Source organism: Sarcophilus harrisii, chromosome 2 (assembly GCF_902635505.1).
Source record: "Sarcophilus harrisii chromosome 2, mSarHar1.11, whole genome shotgun sequence".
Classification (NCBI taxonomy): domain Eukaryota; kingdom Metazoa; phylum Chordata; class Mammalia; order Dasyuromorphia; family Dasyuridae; genus Sarcophilus; species Sarcophilus harrisii.
Genome location: NC_045427.1, coordinates 614,756,235 through 614,775,437, shown reverse-complemented (window position 1 = coordinate 614,775,437; position 19,203 = coordinate 614,756,235). Strand labels below are relative to the sequence as shown.

The 19,203-nt window shown below is 44.2% G+C and overlaps 1 protein-coding gene across 1 annotated transcript in view; it reads left to right on the top strand.

The window, feature by feature from the left end:
- Positions 1–19,203, top strand: part of CDH23 (cadherin related 23) — a 575,832-nt gene that overhangs the window by 303,227 nt on the left and 253,402 nt on the right. The gene's annotated exons all lie outside the window — the stretch shown is intronic.

Genomic DNA, 19,203 nt, shown 5'->3' with positions numbered 1-19,203 from the left:
ACTGGATATCTGAATGATCACTTGCTAGGTATCTTGTAGAAAGGGTTTTTGTTCAGGCAAGGGTTCGAGTAGCTGGCGTCCTGACATCTCTCCCAACTTGGAGATTCTGTTGGTGACGTTTTAGGAAGTTTCTTTGGCCAGGAAACCCACCCTGTTTCTCCTCATGCCCAACAGCCCTTCTCTCTGCCAACCAGAGTTCCCTTGGCAAATTGGCGATACTCAGCCGCTGAGGTTAAGGCTTTGTTTGAAGGACAGATAATTAATCCTGCAAAGTAATCCACGTCACCCGTTTTGGCGGATTTATGGAGATAGCCTCTGTCCCGGGGACTCTGCCTCATCATCTTTCATTTCCCAGGCAAAGCGAGTGACTTGTTATATAACAGGCCTCTCTTAGATAAGACTTTTCATTTAGGGGAGTTCTCCAGGCTAAGGGAGATTGATATCCATTGGGCAAGGGCTGGAACCAGCAGCAAAATTGGGGTCAGGGTGGAGGGAACAAAGTCACAGGGAGGGAAGAGACCAAGAGTGGGGGCCAGTTGCCCTTGGCACTGCCTGAATTCTGACTTGGTTGGTCCCTGTTTTGCCTTCCTTACCTGGATGCAGAGAGATGGTTTTTCTTTTTCTTTTTAATGAAAGCTTTTTTATTTCCAAAATATCTACATGGATAATTTTCAATATTCACCCTTATAAAATCTTGTGTTCCAAATTTTTCCCTCCCTTCCTCCCACCCCCTTCTCTAGACAGCAAGTAACCCAATATATGTTAAACGTGCAATTCTTCTATACATATTTCCACAATTACCATGCTGCATAAGAAAAATCAGATCAAAAAGGGAAAAAAATGAGAAAGAAAACAAAAAGCCAGCAAACAACAACAAAAAGAGTGAAAATATTATGTTGTGGTCCACATTCAGTTCCCACAGTTCTCTCTCTGGGTGCAGCTGGCTCTCTACATCACAAAACCATTAGAACTGGTTTGAATCATCTCATTGTTGAAGAGAGCCACATCATCAGAATTGATCTTCATATAATCTTCTTGTTGTCATGTATAATGATCTCCTGGTTCTGCTCATTTCACTTAACATCATAAGTCTCAGGAAGTAGGTTTTTCAAAACCTCAGTGTTGTCCTCTATGAAAATTCTTGAGCTGGATAATAATTATTATAATTTAGAATTAATAGTAATTGCTGAAATATATTGTCTGGCACTGTCTCCTTTGAACCTCCCTAACAACCCTCATTTGAGAGATACTGCTGGTATGGTCATCCAACTTTTATAAATGGAAAAAAAAATGAGGTTGATATTGATCACACAGCTTCCCCATAGTCCACAGCTAATTATTATCAGAGGCAGGGTTGAACTCTGACACCAAAACTAGCCCTGTCCTACCATAACAAGTCAAAACAGATCCTGATTTATGGCTGGACCCTCCCCCAGAATCTATAGATGAATGAAATGGGGCTACAGTACCTGGCCCACAGTAAGACCTTCATAAATAGAAATCAAGAGAATAATTATTATTGTTGTTGCTGTTGCTGTTATTATTATATTTATAAAATGCTTAAAACAGTGCCTGACAAGAGAATGTAAATATTAGCTATAACAATGTTAATAATAAATAATAGCAATGACTATTATTATTATTATTTTCTTGATTTCTAGCAGTCAGACAAACAATGGATGGAAAAATAACTCCCTTAGCAAGGCTCAGGGAGGACCCAAGATCCTTGTTCCCATGGGTCCCCAGATCCTTTGCCAAATTGGGTGGACACCAAGGGGCAGAGGTACTATCTGCCCCCAGGGCTCTAGCCAAATCTATCTGGTCAGGAGGTATGCTGGTAGAGATTGAGTTTCTAATAAAAGCCCAACTGTGTCCAGTGGGTGAGCCTCAGACCAGGACCCAAATTGGCCCAGTTTTTTGTAATCCTGTACCTGCCTTAAGTTGAGGGTGAGGGAAGGGAGAGCTCTGATGAGGCTGCCCCCTATGCTTCTGGAGTAGGTAAGGACTGACCATCGTACCGAAGGGCTACAGGGCACCCCCTGCCCCGTGTCAGGGAGCTGGAATTTGTAGATAATTTGGAGTCCCCCCGACAGACAGCAGAATCTCCTTGCTGACAGAGCAGCCAGCATAAGGGAGCCACTAGACTTTAGAGGAAAGCTGGACTTGGGCCTGAGCAGGAGATGTGGGTAGGGATGGGGTCCAGGGAGGGAGGATGGGGTTGAAGTTCCACGTCATACAACATGTCAGTCCAAAGCTGCTTAATAGACAAAGGAGATTGGGAGGTGGATGGTGCCCCTGGCTGCTGCCCACGATGCTGAAAAATGTACAAAGTGGCCCTTGAAGGCTAATTTTCAAAGCAGGCAGGAGTTTGTTCTGAGCCCATTTCCAAGGTTGGCAGGAATATCTATCCCCTGCATCCTGTTTAACCCATCACACTTCTCCCAGACCAATGTGCGCACATCATGATAATTAAACAGCAGACATAGCTTCGTACATTCAGTAACGAGGGCATAGACATTCCACCAGCAAGAAGAGGACTGTGATTTTATTAGGAGGCATTTAACCAAAGGGTCAAAGGCCCTGAGCCTCTCAAGCACACATCTGGAAGAGGGGATGCTTCTCTTGGAAGATGGCCTGAAAAGGATTTCAGTCTCATTTTCTGGCCCAGCTGTTGTTCTCCTTCCCTTCTCCCTTAAGGCAGCTTCTAAGGCCCCCCCTTCCAGTGGGGACCCATTCTTATTCCGGCCTATCTCTCCTCCCCTGCTGATTCCTGGCATCCCTCATCCTTCATGCTCCCTTCCCCAGAGGCCTGGAGCCCAAGCTCACCTGTTGGCTGAAGGCTGAGCTTCCCCTCCACACAACTGCTGAAACCCTTACCCATCTGCACCCTGGAATGGAGCAAGGCCCTAGGAAGGGCCCCTTCCCCAAAATGAAGGGCCCCCAAATGACCCCAAGATGCCAGCCTGAGAAGGCTTACCCAGTGGAGGGGGTGCTAGCAAGCATCCAGGATGAACCTGGCCCTACAGTAGGTTAGGACAGGCAGCCCCCTGCCTCCAGAGAACTGACTCTCTAAGGGTGATTCTTCCATTCATTGCCACACATTCAGCCAAGACACAATCCTCTCCAGCTTCGCTTTCCTGTCCAATGTGAGGACTGAATGGAATGACCTCTAAGGTACTTTCCATCTTTAGGTCTAGGGAGCCACATGCACGATGAGAGCCAAGGGAGAGTGGCAACAGTCTGCATGAACCCTGCCAAAGCTTCTAGAGAACAAACAGGATCCTTTCCCCAGATTGACTCCCCAGCCTATCCTAATTAAAGCTCTATGTCATCACGAGGCTGAGAGAAGAAGGGAAAGCTGGGGGGAGGGCCTGCAACAGCTGGTATATTGTCCTGTGGGCCGTACTCCAGCCATCATCCCAATCCATCCTGCTCGGCCCAGGAGAGGAGTCGGACGGGGGCCAACTCTCGCAACAGTTCTTGAGGGCCCAGAACAAACCCACGTCCTGTTTCTGCAGAGATGTGTTCCTCCAGATCCTCAGATGCTTCATTCTGAACACCTGAAGTCAGTTCCCTTCTCCATAATTTGATTTTGCATTTGGGAATTGGCGAGGGAGCAGAGATGGGAGGGAGGGAAGAGGTAGGGGCAGAGATAACCAGGACAGAGTAGGACTTGAGTCACACAGCCCAATCTAATAACCAGTGTTGCCAGGCCCTCGGAAAAGTGCTCAGAGAATCTGGACCTGCAACCTTGCTGCCTACCTGTATCACCCTGGACAAGTCAACTTCCATTTTGGGAGCCTCCATTTCTCATCTGTCCAGTGGAAATGCTTGTGAATCTTTCTAAGCACTATATGAACCACCCATCAATAAGTATCAATTAAATGCCGACTATATCCCAGGAAGCATCACAAGGGGAGAGATATCTGGTCTCAGAGTCTGGATGAGCCACGTTCAGGTCCTACTTCTGATATAACTGATTGTGTGACTCCGAGGACATCACTTAATCTCTCTCTGCTATAGGAAACTAGACAAGATGCCGGGCAGTATTGGGAGAGGGAGTACGGACACTAAGTTCCAATGCCAATAGGGTGCCCCAGTGGCAAGGTCAATGGGCTGCCCAAGGTGAACTGCCCCAGACAAGAAAGAGTCCAGGTTAAGGCTACCTGGCCAGTCAGCAGTGGGGTCAGGACTGTAAAGGGCCCCTTATTTCTAATCTTATAGGGAGCTCTGTAGGAAAACCTAGACTAATTTTAGAGAGCATGGGAATGTTACTCTGAGATATCCCTAATAGAACCAGAGATATCCCATAGACTTCTCTGGGAAAAGGGAAACCTAGACTAATGTGAGACTAAACCTAACCTAATTTAGGGAGCATGGAAATGTTACTGTGAGATATCCCTAATAGAATCACAGATAGCATATATAGTTCTCTAGGAAGAGAAAAACTTAAACTAAATCTAGACTAATTTAAAAAATATGGAAATGTTACCCTGAGATATTCCTGTGAGAATAGGAAAAACTAGACTAAATTTAGAGTAAATCTAAACTAAGAAAGCATTGACATTTTACCCTGAGATATCCCTAATAGACCACAGATAGCCCATAGGGTCCTCTGAGAACAGGAAAACCTAGACTAAATTGAGACTAAACCTAGACTAATTTAGAGAGCATGGAAATCTTATCCTGAGATATCCCTAAAGTAACTACAGATAGCAGATACAGTTCTCTGGGAATAGGTAAACCTAGACTAAAAAAAGAAGAAAGAAGAAGAACGAGGAGGAGGAGAAAAAGAAGGAGGAAGAGGAGAAAAAGAAGGAGGAAGAGGAGAAGGAAGAAGAAGAAGAATTATTTATTAAGTGTGAGCTATATGTTTGTTGGTACTGACTGGGTAGTACAAAAGGCTGCCCCTCCCCATGGAGCTCACTCTGTGGTCTGACTGGCCATTAGGCCCCAGTCTGCCTAGGATCAGCCCTTTACAAGGGGTGCTCCGGGAGGCTGGGGGTGACACACTCAAGGTGAAGAGCGGTGTCATGGTTTAGGCACTGATGGACTATTTCTATGATGATAACTGTGTCTGTGGCTGACTCCCTGAACCTCGTCTGACCACATCTATTTCTGAGCTGAGGAGCCCTGACGGAGCACAATTTGATTCATAAATTACCCAGCACAAGGTGTGTGTGATGGGCTCCCCTTCCACAGTTTGTGAAAGTCATCGCTGTTCTTCTGCAGGTCAGGGTAGAGGCGGGAGTGGCTGGCACAAGCCACTAAGGAGACTGGCACTGGAGAAGGAAAGAACAGCCAGCATCAGCATTTCCAAAGAACTGGAGGCTGAGGAAGTAGAGGGAGGGAAAGAAGAGAAAATCTGCCCAAGGAAGTAGAATATTGGGAATCAAGGGAAGCCTCTTAGTCTCCTTTTGATCCTCACAACAACCTTTGGAGGGCAATGCAGTTATTATCCATATTTTATATGGATAGGACAGACAGAAGGGAAATGACTCATCCTGAGTTACATCGCTAATAAGGGTCTGAGGCTGCATTTGAATTCAGGTCTCCTTGATTCCAAGTACCAAAGCTCCATCCACTCACTGTACCACTAACTCAATGAAATGTGCATTGAGATCATAATTCTTTTATCTATCATCTTTCTGTCTGTCCATCTATCTATCCATCTGCTGTTTATTGTATCTATCTGTCTGTCTGTCCGTCTATCATCTATCTATTTTGTGTATCTAGTTATCTATCTCTCCATCTATTTATCCATCTATCTGTCTGTCTATTCTATCCATCCATCCGTCCATCCATGTCTCCATTCATCCATCCTTTTATCCATCTGACTGTCTAGCATACCAATAGAGAATTACTATTATAATATATAATATATCATAGATAGAACATATACATATTTTATATCTTCTGTATGCAGGTTTCTCTCAATCAGCAGAGTTGGCAGTTTGCCATAAGGGGCATCTGGGGCTCCGTCACCCTCCCCCCCATGCTCTTCCCACAGACCTTGGCAGAGTAGACCCCTTGTCAGTTTATGGACAGCTGGGAGATGGACGACTCCCTGTGCAGCCCCCACCCCAATTCCTCTCCTTGACTACTGGAACATTGTCCCCTTTGTTTTCTTAAATGTCTGCCCTCCCCCCCACCCCCCCACCTCTCCCCCGAAAGACAAGGCCTTTTAGATCATCAAAAATGAAATGATGCTTATGAGAGGTCTGAGATGACTTTATCAGTGCACGTAAATCACCATGATCACACAGCTTCTCCAGAGTGCCAAGATTCTGGTGAATTATGGTGGGCACTGGGCTGAGCGGTAGAAGGGGGTGCTGTACATCAGAACAGCTCCCTGAGTGAATCCCAGCCCTCACTGTCCTTAACTCAAACCCTCGTCCATCCCTAGACCCTGATCCTTAGAGAAAATGGGCCAGAACTAAAGGGAATCAGGCTCTGATCATGAAAAGGCCAACAGAGCCTATGGCTTTGGGATTCCCCTGTGTTCGGTTTTGGGTCATTCCCTTCGCCAGAAATCCTCTGTCACTTAGTAGGGGTCTGCTCAGCCCTAGTCCTCCAACTGAAACTGCTGGGGTTGGGGCGAGGGAGGAAAATTGACTGTGTCAAAACAAAGGCAATTAGGTGGGTCCACACACGTCCCAAGGTTGGGGGGCAGGAATTCTTCCTTTTTCTGTACTCTAGTGTCCATCCTACCAAAGGCCAGACAGGGAGGGGTTAGTTCACCAGCACTAATAATCCACATGACATTTCACTGTTATCATAATGGGTCCAGGTCCCCGGTTTGCCAGGGTAGTGCCCTTGCTTAGTCTCTGCGCCCACTTCAGAAACTTCCCTTCCTTAATTAATGGGTAGGGATGGAGGTGAAAGAAGTCTAATAGAGTTCCCCAAATCTAGTAGAATAAGAAAAAATTTAAGGAAAGGGGAATGAGCATTTATTAACTACCTACTAGATACCAGTCACTGTGCTAATATAGTATCTCATTTGATCTTCAAAGATCCCTGGAAAGCAGATGCTATTATTATCCTCATTTTACAGGTGAGGAAACTGAGGCAGGCTGAGGTTACATATCCAGAGTCATTCAGGGATGAAGCCAGGACCACTGCTCTGTCCACTAGGCTACCTGGTTCCCTCTTTTTCCTCTGGTGACAAAGATGCTGGGAGTTCTGTTCTGTTCCTAATAGATCATAGATTTAAAGCTTGAAGGGACCTCAGAGGTCACCAGGTCCATCCCCCTCATCTCACGGATTAGGAAATTCTACTCATAGCAGTGAATGGCTTAGCCTGCAAGTGGTGATTCGAACCCTTTGCTCTTCATGCATTAAGTACCTTCTGTATCTGACACCATCCTTGCTTTCCCACCATATAGGCCAACTAGAGCCAGTGCTTATTATCATCCCCATTTTACAGATGAGAAAGCTGAGGCTCAAGAATTAAGTGATTTTTTTTCTATGTTATACAACTAATAGAACTCAGATTTTCTGACTTGAGCCATGCACTCCTTGTCAACACTAGACTTTCTCTCAAAAATTAAAATAAGTTACGGGGGCAGCTAGATGCCACAGTGGAGAGAGCACCGGCCTGAGTCAGGAAGACCTGAATTCAGATCCATGCTCAGAAACTTAACACTTCTGAACTGTGTGACCCTGGGCAAGTCCCTTAACTCCAATTGTGTGGCCAAAATAATAATAAGATGTAACAGTAAGTGCTCAGTTTATATAGTCAATCTTTTCTTTAACTTTGCCAGTGAATCTCTGGATTTGTGCTCAGAAGCACTAGATCTGAGTCCCCGCTGCCGGTCACCACCTCCTTGACTTTGGGCAGCTTCCGAGCTCTCTCTGAGAGAAATCTCCCCATCTCTAAAATGAGGGAGGTGGAGTGGACGACTTGTGAGGTCCCAGCCCCAGAACCTCTGAGGTCACTGCCCATTTCGCTTCCTCCTCCAACAGGGTCTCCCCGTCCTCCTCTCCGACAAGCAAAATCCCAGGGTCCGAGTCACCTTTGCCAATGTCTCCCCTGCCGCCCCCGGCCTGCAATGGTTGTCTCCTCCTCAGGGAAAAATTTAATGAAAGAAAGGTGTCTCTGGGTGGATGAGTGAGTGTGAGTGTTGTGGTGGGGGGAGTGAGTGAGGGGGGTATTTTATGGTGTGTGTGTGTGCTCTGCAAACTTACAGGCTTACCCCTGATGCTTCCTGCCTCCCACTGATCCTTCCCTGATGTCCGGCAGTCTCTTTGGTCAGACTCCTGGCCCTTGGGCCCCAGGCCCTGGGTGTGATTCCCAGGGTCACGTCTTATAAACTGGGGCATTCTCATCTCTACAATAGATAACAACAATGACCGAAACACACGCCACCGTCATTGTTTGGGGACGCGAGTTCTGGCTGACCTCTCGGGCCGACTGTGCATTTACCTGTCATGAAGTCTCCAAGGTCACCGTCTGAGCTCAAGTAATCCCAGCCTCGCAGCTCTTGCCAGATCTGGTCACTTGGGCTAATAGCGTCCTGTAAACTGGGGTCAGTTATTAACAAATTAGCTAACCAGGCCTGTGAGCAGTTCTATTATGAAAGATAATCATTTGTAGCTTAACTATAGCCCTGCTGTGCTCCACAAGAGTGATCATTTTAGGAAAACGCTGAGGAAGTTTAGCCTCAGACCAGGAAATACAAGGCCGTGTACCTCACATATATTTGTGGAAATTCAAAAGGTTTTATCTGGAGGAGAGGTAGAAAGAAACAATAATTAATATATAAGTATATTCATTTAAAACAATAATATTACATAATTATAGCAATTATAATTAATTAGAGGAGAATTCCTTTAACTTATTTAAGCAAATAATTATAATTTACAAATAAGCTCTATTAGAACAGCCCATAACTTCATCTGGGAAGCAGAGAATGTTATTCTTATTTCAGACTTTGTTTATATTTGTGTTTATTTAGGTTTTGATTTTGCTTTTTGGTACCTGGATCTTTCTATCCAGTCTAGCCTGGAAGTTCAGGGTCCACTCTCAAGACCAACCCCACTGCTGTTTAGCATTTGTTCCATTTTCTCCCTGGAAGGGGCTATTCCTCCTCAGACAGCCTGGTGTCCTCCCCACTCCCAGGGACTCATCTTGTGGGTGCCAGATTTAGAGCAGACACTCTATGGATTTTAGCCCATCTCAGAATCCCCAAGCTCAGTGAACCCCACTAGCCTCTGCCTTCCCAATAACAAGGACTGCAGGAAGATCCAGACTGTTTTCTGACTTTGGGCTTGTTTCAATTTCCCACAGCACTTTTTTTTTTATTTTTGAGGTGGGGATGAGTTAAAACTGTGCTCTCAAGAGTATAACCTGGTGTGAAAATCCTCTCCAATACAGATCAACAACTCGTATAGAGTACGTCAAGTAAAATGAGTTGTCAGACCCAGGGCCTGCCCAACAATCCTGAGTGCTGCCTGAACCAGATTTAAATGTATTTGGGGAATATTTAACAAAATTAATAAAAATGCATCAATACAAGCATCAGTGACATTACATTTTACAACTAAGTCAATAGGCAACTAGTGCTGAATTCTTATGTATGGATCAATTATTACCCCACCCCCTATTTTAATTTGACCTCAGCTTTAGGAGTAGCGGGTCTTCCTACACTCTATTCATTATAGACCACCATCTCTGGGCAGCTAATATTAATAATTTGTGTGTATATAGAACTTGCAGCCTCATGAAACACTTATTTGTCCCTCACTATTATCCTATGAGACAGACGGTGAAATGATTTCCATTTTATAACAGAGGAAATTAAAACTCAGAAAAGGTGCCACTTGATCAGAAATGAACCTACTAAGTGCAACAGACAGCATCTGAACCAAGCGTGTTCTCACTCTAGAAACAAAACATTCACACTCTCCTCACAACAATCCTTTCAGACTGGGTTTCTGTTTGTTTTGGGGGACTTGGAGGGTGGGAACTGCTTTCCAGCCACACTCAGAGAGCTTGAGGGGGAAAAGTCGGTGAAATTCTCAACCTCGGTCTCCAGCCCAAACCGAAAGTGTGGCTGTAACCCAAGCCTCCCCGCGCCATATGTTTCTCATGGAGTTATTGACTCCAGCACAGGCTGTGGACAGCCTCAGTCGCTGGTCCTTTTGTCAGTGGGCAGCTAAATAACAATCTTTAATTTATAAGGCATCTTGCATTGAGCCCATATCTCAAACAGGCTTCCAGATTTAATTATACATTGACGGAATTATATGGCAAGCTAAATTATAGGCCCGTTCTGGGTGGTGTTGAGTCTGCAATTGAGCCAGGTAAAAATGCCTGGAAGGATTCGGGTGGGGGAGTGTTTAATGGGATTGAGTTTGGCAGAGAGAAGGAGAATCCATGGCCCTTTGGAAAGCGATCTTAACCCTTTCAGATCCATAGATATTGGGTACCAAGAGCTTCAAATAAAATAGCCACAAAAAAATCATAGAATAAAAGAGTTAAGAAGGACCTTCCAGGCCATTTAATCCATTTCAAACCTGAATTAGAATTTCCACCTCCAACAGCCATGACATGCGGTTGTCCAGTCTTTGTTTGGAGGCCTTCAGGATGGAAAAAACCACAAAATTTTCCAGGGTAGCCCACTTTCAGAGAGCTTTTATTGCAACATGACTGCTCCCTAGGTCAAGCTGAAATCAGTCACTTCGTTGACCTCCACCCATACTTCTCTGCTCTGGAACCAGTCAATAAGCTTTTTATCAAGCATCTACTATATAACAGTCATGGTGTTAGAATTATAGAACAACAACAAAAAAAAATTTCTACCTTCAAAGAACTCATATTCTACTGGGGGCGAATGACATGTTCCTATATAAATAAATATCCCCAAAGTTACAAAATAAATTTCAGAGATGCATTAATATCTGGGGGAGGGAATCGGGGAAGGCCTCATGCTCAAGCAGAACCTGAGCAGGGCTTTATAGTAGTTGAGTTTGACATCAGTCTTGGGGCGTTCAGAGAGGGTAACCTCTCTATGACATGTTCCCTGAGGCAGCAGCAGACTCTTGACCAGAAAGAACCCAAGGTGGCTGGCCAAGGGGGAAAGACTCTGTGTTCGGATTCATGGAAAATCATAGATGAAGGAGAATTTGCACTTAGTGGGCTCTTTTCACTTAGATATTGATGCAATAAGGCCGCAGGGACATGCTGTTGATTGAGTAGCTCTTGAGATAAATGAGTCAGGCTCTATCAGTGGGGCTCAAGGCTGACTTCTGGCCATGGGAGTTTGGGAGAACTGGGTAATTTTAACTGGATGGGAGCAGCAGAAATCATGTCTTCTATCCCTCTGTCTCCTGCCCACCTGAGTCCTGGGAATAAACCCTGGAGAAGGTTGGTGTTTAAGAAAGCATGAATTAAGGACCCGTTTGTCAGTAAACTTCTTGAAGACTGTTTATTCCCTGTCTTGGGCATGCCATTCTCTGTGCCTCCTTTTCCCCTTCTGTGAAATGAAAGTGTTGAACCAGATGCTCTCTAAGGCTTGTTCCTGCTCAAAATCCTGTGTCATGGTGGACTCCTGTAATCCCTAATAAGAGAGATTTTAATATGGTGCAAGCTTGGGAACAGGGTATCTAAGGAGCCCAGAAAACAGGGCTGGTGTCAAAGCTCCTATGCCAGTCAGAGTGGGACCAGGTCTGTCCACAAGATAAGGAAATATCATCTAAAAAGTGCCTCTGATTTTGCCATTATTCCTTACAGCTTCAAGCACAGAGTTGGACACACAGTAAATAAAATGTGTCTGCTCTGGAGGATAATTCCAAAATTTTGCAGAGAAGAAAAGAAAGAAGAAAGTAGAGATAAGTGGGACCTTTTACTAGATTGACCTTCTCCGAATAATGCTGTTAGGAAACTCTTCTCCTCCGCCAGCCCCGATCTTGCCCATGCGACCAAACTCCAAGGGCCCAAGGAAAGCCCAGATCTCCCTCCACTCTCAAGGAGAGACCAAGAGCGAGGGAGCCCTTGGAACTGGCTCCTCTCCAAAGCAGAGGGAGGGGGAGAAGAGAGGGAGAGGAATTGCTGTTAGCCCAGTAGAGCAGACAAACCAATTGAAAGCCATCAGCCCGTGTTGCCACACGCACTGTCAACCACTCACTAAACTGCTTTTAAACCAAGCCAGACCTCTTCACTGGGTCAAGAAGCTGACAGGGAGATAACAAGAGAACAAGGAATGGAGAAGAGATTTTCATGGAGATGGGAGGGGGAGGGATGGTGGAGAGGACCAATGACAGGCCAAGTACATCTCTGAAAGTGGAAGGAGTGAGAAAGTCACAGTGGGAGCCTCAGGAAAGAGCTTGTTTCTCTGTCCTCCCCTCATCTTTCAGACTGTGTCAGAAGGAAGGGGTTTCCCTTTTCTCTTCATCTCCTCTCCAGAGCTAATTGTAACAACTTCTAAAAAAACTTGTCCCCTTACTTGGACTCATAGATCTGGACCTAGAAGAATAGTCAACTCTTGCTTTCCAGATTAAAACACAAATAAATAAATGAAACGAGCACCAGAAACTGAGGGACTCGCCAATATTCACACAGGTAACACATGACAAAAACAGAATTCCATCCCAGGTCCTTAGTCCAAACTCAGAATTCTACTCAGCAGAATTTAGTGTACCTGGTACCATGATTCCTTTCCTCCCCAGAACATTTTGGATCCCTTCCCTCCCTCTAGGTACATTTAAGTCTCCCCCAACTTCAAATAAATCCATTCCATTCAATAAACATTTATTAAGCATCTAGTAGGGCCTGGCAAGTGCTAAGCCCTGGAAACCAACAGACAAACAAAAACCCCTCAGATTTGCTCAATCCTGGGCCTCCTTTAATTCTCTTGGGACTTCACTGCCAAACTCTGTCCCTAAGTGGACAACACTCATGGCCTTTACTTCATGGTCACCAGTCTTCCGATGAGGAGGGTCATCATCACTGTGAATAGTATATCATTTTTGAAGTTTACAAAGCATTTTGCATACATCAGCCCATTCAAACCTCACAAAAATCAGTAAAATAAACACTACAGATTTTACTAGCACTGTATTATAGAGAAGGGAACCTTGTCTCAGGGAAGTGACGTGATTTGGCCAGGGTCACACAGCTAGAAAATGTCAATCCCCTGTCCCTCCAAACTCCAAGAAAAAAAATTTTTTCTACCTGCTAAATCCCATGTTTTGCCTGATAATCTAACTTCTCTCCTCAAGCACTCTTCTAAAACTGCTCTCCATAATTCCTTGCCAAACCCCACAGTCTTTTCTCGACCTCAGTTTACCTTGTCTTCTCTTCAAATACTCGATGTGATTAACCACCCCCTTCTCGAAAAAAATTTCTTTTCTCTAAAGGCAGCTAAATGTTGCAGTGGACAAAACATCACAGACTTGGACTCAGGAAATATTGAATTTAAATCTAGCCTCAGACACTTACGTGGGCAAGCCACTTAACTTCTGTCTGCCTCAATTTCCTCAACTGTAAAATGGGGAGGGATAATAGAATAGCCTCTAACACCTAGAGTTGTAATGATGATCAAATGAGACATTTGTAAGTGCTTACCACAATGTCAGAACATGGTAGGTGCTTAATAAATGCTTATTTCTTTCCTTGTATTTTTGTGACATAGCACAATTCTAGTTATAATACCAGATCATATTGATGTTGTGTCTAGGTCATAACATTACAGTTTATAAAACACAACACCATTAGCCATGAATTGCTTTTATTTATCATCTCTGTTTTACAGATAAGGAACCTGAGATTCAGGGACTCATTCAAGATCACAGAGCTTGTAATCAACAGGGCTCAGGATTTTAACCACATCTTCTCATTCCACATTCAATGTTCTTTGTCCTGCACCAAAACCGTTTTCCATTTTCCCTGACTCCGATCTAAAATGTAGATCCACCTGCTCCTCCGACTGTTCCTTCTCTGCCTTCTCTTTCTCTTCGTATGACTCTATCTGTGCATAAAATGTGGAAAATAGGTTCTGACCTTGGCCCCATGAGTAAACAGATACTGCCTCATGATTTCCCTTCTCCACTCTGTGCCAGTGACTGTCAAATCCATGGCCGCAGCCCCAGCCGCATTCATTTTCACCCAGCCTCCAATTCCATATCTCCTGCTGCCCACAGGACATTCCCCTTAGACTATCTGCCATCACTTCAAACTTCAATACTATTTAGAAATTTATCTAAACCCTTCCAGAACATTTATATTTCCAACCTACACTCCCTCGAGCTGTAAAAATAAGCCTCATTGGTTTAATCTCCACTGTTTAAAGTAGGATTTTTTTTAATTCATTCAGAACTTGATTCTTTCAAGTTTCAAATGGAGAGATTTTCTCTTTCTCATATTTCAGTGAATAAGGTTATATTTTCCCTACCACCTTCTCTCTCTCTCTCTCTCTCTCTCTCTCTCTCTCTCTCTCTCTCTCGTCTTTATCCTCTGCCACCCACACATACCCACTTATAACTATATTCCTAGTTGTCTTGCCTACCTCAAGGGGCCTAAATGCTCAGACCTCTTTGCAGTTTTTAGAAATCCTCCCCTCCCCGAAATGAAGCACCAAAACCCTCCTTGCCTACATGCTTAGTCATGATTTTCCAGAATTCTTAGCGTTGGAACTGAATTTTCAGAGACTTCTCCCCATTGTTAATTCAGCAGAGCATCTTCCTTCCCAGCTATGAACCACCCCACCAGAGCATCAAGTATCCAAAAGGGAAGCTTCCCTTCTGCTCAAGGATGGAGGCTGAGCAGGTGAGAGGCAGCAAAGGCAAGGGGACCTGCTGCCACTTCCAGTACCTACCCCCATGGGATTTGGGGAAAGAATGCCTTAGGCTGGGGCTCGGGCATATCAACGGTGTCACTTTCCAGGTTAGAAATAAAAACCAGCTTGGATTGCTACAGGGCCAGCTGCCCCTTGGGACAGAACTCCCAGGCATTGAGGCAGGGGGCTTCAATCTATCAAGCTATCTGATCTCTTCAGTCTCTAGAGGGCTGCTTACCCAGCAGATGAGGCTATAATCTCACTCGAGCTCTCTGGCCAAGGTGCTGAATATGATTCATAGATTATAGGACCATAGAGCTAGACCTGCAAGAGAGCTTAGAAGTCACAGAGTCCAACCTTTTCATTTTAAGCATGAGGAAAGTAGGGGCCACAGAAATCATGGCTTATCACATATCTATTACGTGACAAATTAAGGGATTGAAACCCAGGTTCTGTGGCCACAGTTCCAACATTTCAGCAAGGAGGTAAAGTGGAAAGAGTATCAAGTCTGGAGTCAGGAAGACCTGAATTCAAATTTAGCCTCAGACAGTGACCCTGGACAAGACACTCTGTCAGCCTCAATATTCTCAAGTATAAAATGAGGTTAATTATAACACCCAACTCATAGGGTTGTTGTGAGAATGAAATGTGTATTTTGTACATAATTCTTTGAATGTTGTCTCCTCCCTGCCTCAGGAAGGGAAGAGTGGTTTGCTCTTTCTTTCTGTCTCCAGCACTTAATACAGTACCTGAGAAATAGTAAATGTTTAATAAATGCTTGTTTCTTTCCTACCATTCTTCTCTTCTGTCTCCCTTCTATCCATTCTTTTTTTCTTTTCTCTTTTCCTTCTTTTTTTCCTTCTTCTCTTTCCTTCCTTTCCTCTCTTCTTTCCTCCCTCCCTCCCTTTCTTCTGTTCCTTCTTTCTGTATTTCTTTCCTTCCTTCTTTTCCTTTCTTTTTTCCTTCCTTCTTCCTTTCTTTCTCCCTCCCACTCCTTTCCATATTTCTTCCTTTATCTTTCCCTTCCTTTTCTTCCTTCCTTCCTTTTTCCTTCCTTCTTTCCCTCCCTCCTTCCTTCCTTCTTCTCTCCCTACCTCCTTTCCTTTTTCTTTCTTTTTCTCCTTCCTTCCCTCCCTCTTTTCCTTCCTTCTTCTCTCTCTCCCTTTCTTTCTTTCTTTCCTTCCTTCTTTTTTACTTTCTTTTTTCCTCATTCTTTCTTTCCTTTTTCTTTCTGTCCCTCTTTTCCTTTCTTCCTTCCTCTCTCCTTTTCTTTCTTTCCTTCTTTCTTCCCTTCCTTCTTTTTTCCTTTCTTCTTTCCTTCTTCCTTTTTTTCTCCCTCCCACTCTCCCTCCCTTCCATATTTCTTCCTTTATCCTTCCTTCTTTCTTTTCTTTCTTCCTTCCTTTCTCCCTCCCGCTTTCCCTCTCTTTCTCCTATTTTTCTTATCTTCCTTTCTTTGATGGATACAACCATGTTATACCATGTTGTTTGCATATACAGAATCATAGAATATCAGATCTAAAATGTACCATAGAGATCATCTATTCTAACCCATTAATTTTACAGATGAAAAAATTGAAGGACAGCAGGAGGCAGCAGTTTGTCCATAGTTAGTGTCAGTCATAGGACTGGAACCCAGATCTCCTACTTCATGGTTTTTTTTCTGCCATATCTGCGAATATATTTTCTTTATCAGACCAGGTGGAGACATGAGGATAGTTTGATGGCAGCTCATCCCATTAATGGAAAAATCACTCAAAATCAATGTCCCTGTCATTATTGGGAAGATAATAGCATCTTTATATACTAAGGATGGTGTTTTGTTTTTATTTCTCCCCCCTTCTTGTCTAGCCCTCAGATTATTACACATCACCTTTTTCAGACACTTTAAGCTAGACATGGTACACAGCAAATTAGTCTCAGACCCCTGCCCACTGTTTCAGACACATCACAAGGATGAGCAGGGCAAGAGCATTCAAACATGATTTTTTTAATGGCCAAATACACAAAGTAGGCTGGGCAGAAAGCTTTCTCCTAGGCCCTACACACGGTTGGTGCTCATCTTTCCCAAGAATTTAAACACTTTGAGAGAAGGGACTGTCTCCTTTTATCTATATCTCTCCAGAGCCTCGCACAGTTCCTGGCACATAATAGATGACTAATAAATGTTTATTGATTAAGTGACTCATTGATGGAAGTTTTTTGTTATTATATTCATGTTAAGGGTTGAGCATATTTCAGGGTGGAAAGTTAGTTAAGAAATTAAGCACCCCCCACTCTGAGGATATCTGTCACTTCTGCTCTTGACATTCTGAGAAGGCTTCATGGAGAAAGGGGGATTTCAGAGTCTATTAGTGATGTAAAAGAGATGACTTGGAGGGACCAAGCACGATTCCATTCTCTCTCTCTCCCCTCTTTTAAGAAATCAAAAATAGCTTAATGCAGGATAAATCAGACTTGCTATATGAGAAACTTCATTCCCAGTGAGGATTTCCACCCTCAAGTGAGAGGTTCCATCCTTCAATGTAATTCAGGAGGAATCAGAGAAAAGTCAGAGCCCCAAAGCATCCCCAAGTTGAGCTGTATTTGTTAGTTTTCTTTCGGGGATTTCTTCTCCTTCTTGGCATGGGGCATTGGGTCCACTCTGTCGCCTCCCAGAGCCACTAGGGTATTATTCACACCAGTTCATTAGCCATGATAGAGTCTGTAGATGACAGCCCAGTGGGTGTGATGCAACGGCCAGAGAGTTGGCCCTTTCTATTGGACAGATGATTGTGGCTGTGGCTGGAGGGCAGGTGAATTATTCTGATTCTAAAGTGTAAGAATTACCGGTCACATGTGAAGGATAGATGTAGGATGCAAAGGAGTGGGTATGGGGAAATGTCTGGGGCAGGTGTATGAGTGGGGCTGTGGATGTTAACAGAGACAAGCAGAGGGGATGATGTGGGTGTGTGGGGAGAGCTGAGGGAAACCTGGGGCTATGTGTCTTTAAGATGGGGGCTCCTGTCAGAGCAGCCACCCCTTCCTCAGCCTAGAAGGTCAAGAATAAGGTCTGAGTCCAAGCCGTGTTAAAGCAAGGTCCCCGACTAGTTCTGCAAACATTGATTATACCAGTAAATCTCCCTCCAAGGGGCCCTGGAAGTGGGGGGGAAGGGCCTTATTTGTTCAGCTGGTATCTTGTTGTGCAATTTTATCACTAAATCTCAACCTCATAGGCAGGGAGTCACTCTTGGGCTGCCCCCTAAGACAATTAATTAATTTGGGTCTTCTGGGTACTGGAGTCACCTAAAAGAGAAGATACGGCGCAAGGTTTTTTGGGGGGTGGGGGGGTTATTGAGGATTGGGGGGGAGACTTCTTAAGGTCTTGACTAGGAGACACTCTAAGTTCCCCTATTTGGAGAATTCAGCTGATGTTCCACCCAGCTTCTCATATACTCCTATCTCAGTTCCTCATCCTCAGCTGCAGAGTACCTGGATGAAGTTATGCACTGTGGGCAGCCTTTCTTTCCATTTCTTTCCCTTTTATTCCCTCCTGCAATACTGGTCATAGAAGGCTTCCAGGCCAGAGTTCCCTGAGGCTGCCCCAACTGACATTATTGGAGGATAGTCCTCGGCATCCCCATGAGTCCCCTTACAGAAGAGCAGAAGGGTTTCCTTTGATCCCGGCTCTCTCCATGACCCTTTAACTTAGATCTCTGTCTAAGGAGTAGCCACTTAGAAGAAAGATCAATATGTCCTGCCAGGTCTGAAGAGAGTGGGCTTGGAACCATGGGTGGGATTTTCAAAGAAGCAAATTTAGGCTTGATCTAAAGAAAAATTTCTCAGTTATTAAAGGCATTTGGTGGGCTATCTCAGGAGGAAGGGAGTTCCTCCCTTTTAGTAGAGATTTCTGGAGATCATAAAGAAGATTCTTGGGACAGTTAAATGGCATAATAGATAGAGCACCAGCTCTGAAGTCGGAAGAACCTGAGTTCAAATCTATCCTCAGACACTTAACACTTACTAGCTGTGTGACCCTGGAGACTCCAGGTTGCTTAGACAAAATAAATAAATAAATAAATGAGCTGGAAACTAACTAAATAAATGGATGGATGGATGAGTGGATAAATAAGTGAATAAATAAGTAAATAAATAAATGAATAAAGAATAAATAAGATTCTTGGTCAGGTACCCTTGGAAAATAATTGGTCTTCTTGGATATTATGTGATTCTGTGACTTGTATGAGCAAAGGGAAGAACAACAAAGTTCTGTGTGGTCTGTCAAGTGAGACTTTAAAGACTAGAAGGGACAAGTTGGGGAATAGTGAGAAATGAAGTTTATAGACAAGATGGGACCCAATTATAGAGGGCCTGGAAGTCAAGCAGACTTAGCTAAATTTAATGGTAAAAGCATTAGGGAGCCACTAAAGGTTGTAGATCAGGAGAG